The 7,678-nt window shown below is 41.8% G+C and overlaps 1 pseudogene; it reads right to left on the bottom strand.

Moving 5' to 3' along the window:
* Nucleotides 1-569: 569 nt before the first annotated feature.
* Nucleotides 570-2,579, bottom strand: LOC103245537 (ATP-dependent RNA helicase DDX18 pseudogene; annotated as a pseudogene).
* Nucleotides 2,580-7,678: the final 5,099 nt, after the last annotated feature.

Here is a 7,678-nt window from a genome sequence, read left to right on the forward strand (position 1 = left end):
CCTGAGAAAGGCTGATTGCTTTAAAATAAAAAATCTATAAAAGCAATGCCTCCCTAATCCTAAGGTGCTTCTTAGGTATTTCCCAAATCTTTTTGCTCTTTTATACTGCAGCATTTTCAGGAGGAGTCATGAGATACTGTCAAGGTTCACGAAACATCTAAAAACAAAAAATAACCTTAGACTACTTTCTGCATTACCACCAGCTGCTCGATACACTAGGTCACCTTTTACAGGAGTTGACACAGCAACCCACGCCACAAAAATCTTCACATAGCAAGAAGGAAAGGTACAAAAAGAATTATATTAAAACAATAACATACATTTCTGTGTACATGGGGATATTTAAAGTATTATATAATCACAAGAAAGACCAGAGATTTCTTGCTTTGCCCTTGGGCAACCAATAAATTTAAAGCCTGTTTTATATCCCAAAAATAAAAAAGAGACTTGATAGATGTAACAGTGCTCAGTACTTGCAACCCAAGTCAATTTATACAAATCTTGTATAAATTCAAGGGGGAAAATTCATTTTAGGGTGAAGTTATTCAAGATGAAAGAAAGATGTGTCTTCAGTGAGAGAATTGTCTGCTGTCAGATGATTTCTTGCTTATGTGTATAAAGATTTTGTACTTATAAACTTTCTTGGTTTTCTGATAGCCAAATTCACCACCACCTCCTCACTTTTTCTGCTTGCCTTCATTGCTGTTGATCTTCAGATCAACAAAGGGAGGCACCTCGAAACCAAATGACAGAGCAACTTGAGGCAAACTTAAGTTACTAACATTAAAGATCTGTTTCAGAGAATGGAAATTATAGGCTCGTGTGTATGACTTATATGCTTCCTGGGCTGACTTACGAAGAAAGTAGTTCTTTTCAATCAATTTCTCAAGCTGAGACTGAATGTCAGAAATTTTAGACCAGGAAAAGTCAAATTCACTTAATGGAACCTTGGATTGTTTCAAGTAGTGAAGGAACCCCATTTCTTCTGGTCACAAAATGAGCAAGGCATGCCCTGTCTCATTTAGACCTCTGACTGTTCTGCTTACACGATGAATATATTCCTTAAGGTCATCCAGAGGGTCATGCCGAACAATCCAGTGAACTTCAGGAATGTCCATCCTCTTGCTGCCACATCTGTACACAATAAAGTGTTCCTGAATCTGCGTTGCAGAACTGGAAGAATGTGGTTGTACACTTATTTTGCTTTTGCTTTCCATGAATGGCCAAGGTGAGCAAATCTTTGTAGTTTAGTAACTCATAGTGGTATTTCACAGACATACAAGATGAAAAGAAGACCATAACCTTCTTCTTTCGATTCTTCTTAAGGACTGTAAAGGGCAGAAGGAATCTTTTTTCAGAGGGACAAACACCGTATCCCTGCTCAAGATCATCCACTATGGCATTAGCCTTATCATCATTAATGCCAACATACAATGGCTCCTTTTTTCAGAGAAATCCTTGCTAGGTCTTCAACTTTTTGAGTTTGGGTGGCAGAGAAGAGCATAGCCTGTCTGCGTGTTGGCAAAAGTTTAATAATTTGCTTTAATTCCTCTTCAAACCTAGCATCCAAGATTTGATCAGCTTCATCAATAACCAGACACTGTAGGTTTTTATACATAAACCCCGGTGTATTCTGCATATGGTCAAGCAGACGGCTTGGTGTGGCCACAATGATGTTGATCCCGTTAGCAAGTTTCTGTGCTTCAGCAGATCTGTTACCGCCACCCGTTATCAACCCACTGGTATGCACGTGGTAAGTCATTAGCTCCTTACGAACACCAAAAGTTTGCATGGCTAGTTCTCTAGTAGGTGAGAGAATAAGGACCCCCATTCTATTCGTGGGCATGAACTTTAACTTAACAATGAGTTCAACTGCAGGGATGAGAAAAGCCAAGGTTTACCACTGCCTGTTTTTGCAGCTGCTAGAAAATCCCTGCCTTCCAGTCTGATACTTTTATGTTGAATTTCAGTCATGTTCGTAAAGCCCATTTCTTTTATTGCCTTCAAAGTGTTTTCATTGACAAGATTAGATAGAGAAGCAAATGAAGTATCCTCAAAAGCTCCTGTCAGTCCCAGGGGCAGGCTGGGCACCTCACTGTCATCTTCCTCATTATCTGGCTTCTCCACATTATTTTCTGTTTCTTTGGCAGTCTCGACACTTTCTTCTTTAGATTCCCCTTTGTTTTCAGTTTTTGCCTTTTTTTTTTTGTATCAGGCCCAGCATCATTTACCATTTTTCTCTTTTTCTTCTTTTTCTTTTTTGATTCTGAATTGGAAGACTGCATTGCTGTCTCTCCATTTGTTAATACAGTGGATTTCTGGGGAGATTTTTGAACTTGTACATTTTCCACTGTTTCTTGAGACACAGCTCCATCTTGAGCTTCTGATAACCCCACATTCACAGAATGTTTTGATTTTTTTAACCTTTCCACCTCCCATTGTTTCTTCAGACACATCTCCATTTTGAGTTTCTGATAGGGTCAGATTTGAGGCCCCTGGCAACTTTAGGTTCTGGTGTGCATTTTGAAGTTTCGCTTCTCGATCTTCTTGCCCAGGAGTTTCATCAGCAGGTGAGACATGCTGTCCACGAGTTGCCTAGACCGCAGTGCCACACAGTACGGCTACTCAGCTCTAGGGGCTGACATTGCACACAGCTTCTTAATACCTCACTCTCATTCAGGGAGTCACTAACCAACGGCAACACTAGAACAGAGTGTGCATTTTTATTTTCAGGATGTTCCCATCACCCTGACCAAGTTCACTAAGTTATAGGGCAAGACAGATCTTAATTTTCTACATGAGAAGTGCTCAGAGACTAGGCTGGGTGCAAGTAGGGGACTTGACAAATCTCCACAGCAAGCAAATCATTTGTGCTTTCACTGTCTATTTATCTGGGTTGTCTTGGAGACACTGATGAAACTCTAGAGGGACTGTTGAGGACTCCCCAGCCAAGCTGTGGCTGCTGCTTTAGAGAAAAGCAGCCTACTCCATTCACATGCCAAAGGCATTTACATAGAGGGCTATTATTCAAAGTATCAGCTTTTTCCTTTGAGCTTTGTTTACCTTATCACCATGCCCCGCTACACACACACATAAACTCCCCAAATCATAGGCTCTCAGATTCAGACAAGGCCCTTAAGATGAAGAGAACAGCTATCCGTGGTTTTAATACACTCTCTAATGTAACCTCCAGAATGGGAATGCTAACATTTATAGGGTTCCTGATAGATGCCAGGCATTTAATGCATATGCATATACTTTATTGATATTATTGCATATCCTTACAACTACTTAGCTCAATCTTCCCCTCCTTTCTGTGGACAAGAAAACTGGGAGTCAGAAACATTCTGTGGCTTCCACAAGGCACACAGTTAGTAAGCGTTAGAATGAGATACAAACGCAGAGAAACTCCAAGGTCTGTGTTCCTTCACTAAGTCTAAGACCCCACTGTCCACCAAGGGGCTGAGTGAAAATCGCTGTCCTTGAAGGTTTTGCCCATTGGCTGTGTGCCTGGCTCCAGGAGGCCTCAGAGCTCTGGGAGAATTACTGTTATTCAGGCCAGTCCTCCAGGAGTGAGGATGGATCCAGGTGTCTACCCGTGATGAGCACTTCTCCCTGCAGGGTGAGGACAGCAGTGTGAGGTGAGGGGAGATAGCCACCAATACATGCAGATGGTACATGCAGTTGATTATCTGGTGGCTGCAAAAGTGGGAGAGAAATAGCTTTGTCTTTTGAGATCTATGATTCTGAAGTGTGTACCTGAAAAAGCTGCTCGTCTCTGTTCCTTGGCTTCTGAGAGGAGTTTTTTTTTTTTTTAGGAGGAAGACAGATAGGTCTGTACAGGATGGACTGGGAACACCTCCTGCCCTCCGTGCCTGCCCCTCTGACTACCAGAGCCACAAATACCTATCATTTTCCTTCCCTTCATCCCTTCCTTCCTTCCTTCCTTCCCTCCCTCCCTTCCTCCTTCCTTCCTTCCTTCCTTCTCTCCCTCCTCTCTTCCTTCCTTTCTTCCTTCCTTCCTTTCTTCTTTTGCTTTTTCCTTCCTTCCTTCCTTCCTTCCTTCCTTCCTTCCTTCCTTCCTTCCTTCCTTCCTTCCTTCCTTCCTTCTCTCTCTCTCTTTCTTTCTCTTTCTTCTTTTTTGTTTTGTTCTTTCCTCTTTCTCCCCATTTCACACAGCATCACATTGGAGGACAAATTCCAGTGAACTTGGAATCTACAAGTCTGGGTTCAGGTGTAGTTTTGAGATTCACCAATGGGGTGATCTTCACTAAGTTACTGCAGCTTCTTGAGACTCAGTCACCTCCCTTCTGGAAGGAGGATTACAATGACCACAGCACCCAGTGGTAATTACTGAACTAGAGGAGGAAGTACTCTAGAACCATAGAGGCTTTGAAACACAAGGGATGATTATTCCATGAGTGGAAGGAAAGGGAATTACCACAGTCCCAGGCTTATTTCAGGGGTTCTTTGAACATGCTCAAACATTATCTCACACAGTCCATGAGACTGGCCTGCTGTGAGGGCTTGAAAATACGTCGTCTGAGGCTTTCATTTACCCTTTAGTCATGAAGAGGGAGGACAGGACCTGGGAACACTGTTTTGGGTAGTAGTATTGAAAGACTTCCATTCATCTTGTGTGGACAGAAACACATTAGGTAAGTTATTAAACTAAATAAATGTAAGTAATGATACATCCATTCAGTAAGTTACCACGCAGCTATAGAAAATGATGTTGTAGGATATTTAATGACAGGGAAAGGTCATCCCAATATTTTTAAGTGAAATAAGCTGGTCACAAAACAGAATATACATTATAATCCTTTTGCAAACAACATAGGCTTACATGGGGAAGGATATATCCCAACCTGTTTGCTTTTGCTATCTCTAGTCAATAGAACTGTGAGTGAATGTTATTTCTTTCTGCTTGTTGGTATTTTTTTCAATTTTCTACAATAAAGATGTATTGCCTTTTTAACAAAAATATTTTTAACATAAATAAGTTCAAAGAAGTCCAAATCAGCTCGTTCACTCGTTTCTCATATCCAGAGCTTTGTGCTCAGCCCAATTACCTTCTTTCGGTTTATCCACTCTCTAGCGGCTGCATGGCTGCATGTCTTGTAAATAAACAACATTCTTACCCATGAATTCTAAGAGATCCAGCCCTATCTCAGTGTCTGCTGGGAAGTAAATCACTCCCCTGGAAATCACTATCTGCAGACAGTTCGTAGATAGGCAGCGTCAACAACTCTACACAGGGCTGGTTTTGAAGGCTGGTAGAAATTCTCAGTCACATTTATAATGCACATATGGATAGATTTCCATGGGAGCAAAGGCGATTAGTAATCATTCTTTACAATGCACATATTTGTGCATGCATATGTATTTACACTTGGCAAATTATGAATTCACAGTGGCTAATATAGACGTAATCTACATAGAGTGATGGAAGTGGAGTTTAGAAGGCAAGTGGACTGAGAATAAAATACTTGCTCTGGCTATCCTCTGCAACTTGTTCAAGGCCAGTTAGCTGCATGTATCTCAGTTTACTCAGCCATGTGGCTGCCATGCTTGGTTTGGTGATGCCAGCAAAAACCTTTAAATGAGACAGAGCTGAGTTTGAATCCCAGCTATGTGCCTTGGTGGTTATGTATCCTTAGGCAACTTACTTAACTTTGTGAATCTTCGTTTTCCTCTCTGCCCAATAGGCAATAAGGCCTACCTCATGAGGTGTTATGCCCGGCATATAGGAAGTCTTCTGCAAATGACAGGGAGAATACCCTGGGAATTGCATCTTTCACTGGAATGGAAGATAATTGGGTTCTTTTTCATTGCCTCATTGAAGTTCTACAGAGTGCTGCACAGGCACAATGTTGAAGTATCAGCAACAAAGTGCATTGCATCACCTGGTATGCACCCCCCACGAAAGCATTTCAGCTGGGCGTGGTGGCTCATTCCTGTAATCCCAGCACTTTGGAAGGGCGAGCTGGGCGGATCACCTGAGGTCAGGAGTTTGAGATCAGTCTGACTAAAATGGTAAAATCTGTCTCGAATAAAAATACAAAAATTAGCCGGGTGTGATGGCAGGCATCTGTAGTCCCAGCTACTCAGGAGACTGAGATAGGAGAATTGCTTGAACCTGGGAGGTGGAGGTTGCAGTGAGCTGAGATCGTGCCGTTGCACTCCAGCCTGGGTGACAGAGTGAGACTCATATATTCAGCAGCATCAAGCAACAACCTGCTGTGGAGCTATGCTTGATAATGAAGCTTCCTCTTTCCAGCAAGGAAATTTTAAATGCTGACAATTCTAGAGAAAAATATTTCTAAAATATACTTTACAATAATTACCCATTATCCTGACTTTTTAAGCTATATATGCTGACTTGCAGGTAACCATTCACTGGTGTATCAGCTCTCCATTATTATGCCACGGGGTGGCAGCTCCCTAACTGTGCTAGAGTATGTAACCCCTCCCTTCCCAGGCTCTAGTTGTTTCTTTTGTTGCTATTGCATCTACCTTGAAAAGTGCTCCTCTCACCTTCTAGCTGCAATAAAATCAGTGCTATAGGAATATCTAGTACAAACTCCCTTTTTGAGAAATAAGCAAATTTGGAGAGGTGAAAAGATACAATGAAGATAAGGTCTCAAGGTATTTGATTGACTATGGATTAGGGAACTCAGTAAAAATGCTTAATAGCAATTGCATGGTAAGTAAAAATCAATAAAGATCATTGTGAAAGTCTTCTAAAAGAATCACGTGGCTGGAGTCCAGCCACTGTACAGCACTTCCTTTTCAGAGACCCTCAGAAATGTTTTCTGTACACCCTTGGGATCAAGAGGACTGGGAAACTGACCTCCAGATAAAATAATTTGTCTATACGCACGTGTGCGCACGCACACACACACACATACACGCACATTCTATATATGTACACACAGATACACACCCATACACAAACAGAGGGTGAGACCGGGTACCTATGCAGGCTGGCTCAACAAAATAAGCCCTATTTAACCCCTATTGGCTTAAACGGGTCTTGTTTTTAAACGATGCACTTTGAGATAACCCGCAGGAGATCTGTGCACTGAATGTGTTAAAGGGCTTGAGAGATCTACACCAGAGAGTAGTCAAATCCTTATTCTCATTTCCTGCCTGTTCCTGCAGCAACTGCTTTGAATGCCTATCGGAGAAACACGCCTTTCTCCCCAATACCACAGAATGCCTGCTAGCAAAGGAACAAATACGAAAACTTTAACAGCATCTCAAGAGTGTTCCCCCTTTGCTCCTCACCAACTACTGACAATCAATGTAAAAGTAATCCTAGTTTTTATTTGAAGCTATCTTGGCTTTAAAAGAACCTTCCAGAAATGATTGATGTGATGAATTAAACCCATAGGTAACCCCTGAAATCTGCTTTGAATAGCAACAAATTCCTAACAATATCTTCAACGCCTGCAACAACGAAATCTAATCTCTGAACTCCTAAAGGTCAAGATTTGCTGTCTGGTAGCACGGCTCAAGAGTAAATGCTCCCTAATGCTGTGCTAGGCAATTGCTTTGCACTCCAGACAATGTCAATTTTGTCCAAGTAGCTGCAGATGTGTCTAGCATTAAGTCAGAATGGTGTCAAGGGCCCTTCTTGAACACCGGCTGATTCTCAGAGAAACTGGTCCTAAAG

The sequence above is a fragment of the Chlorocebus sabaeus genome, chromosome 26 (genome assembly GCF_047675955.1).
Source record: "Chlorocebus sabaeus isolate Y175 chromosome 26, mChlSab1.0.hap1, whole genome shotgun sequence".
Lineage (NCBI taxonomy): Eukaryota > Metazoa > Chordata > Mammalia > Primates > Cercopithecidae > Chlorocebus > Chlorocebus sabaeus.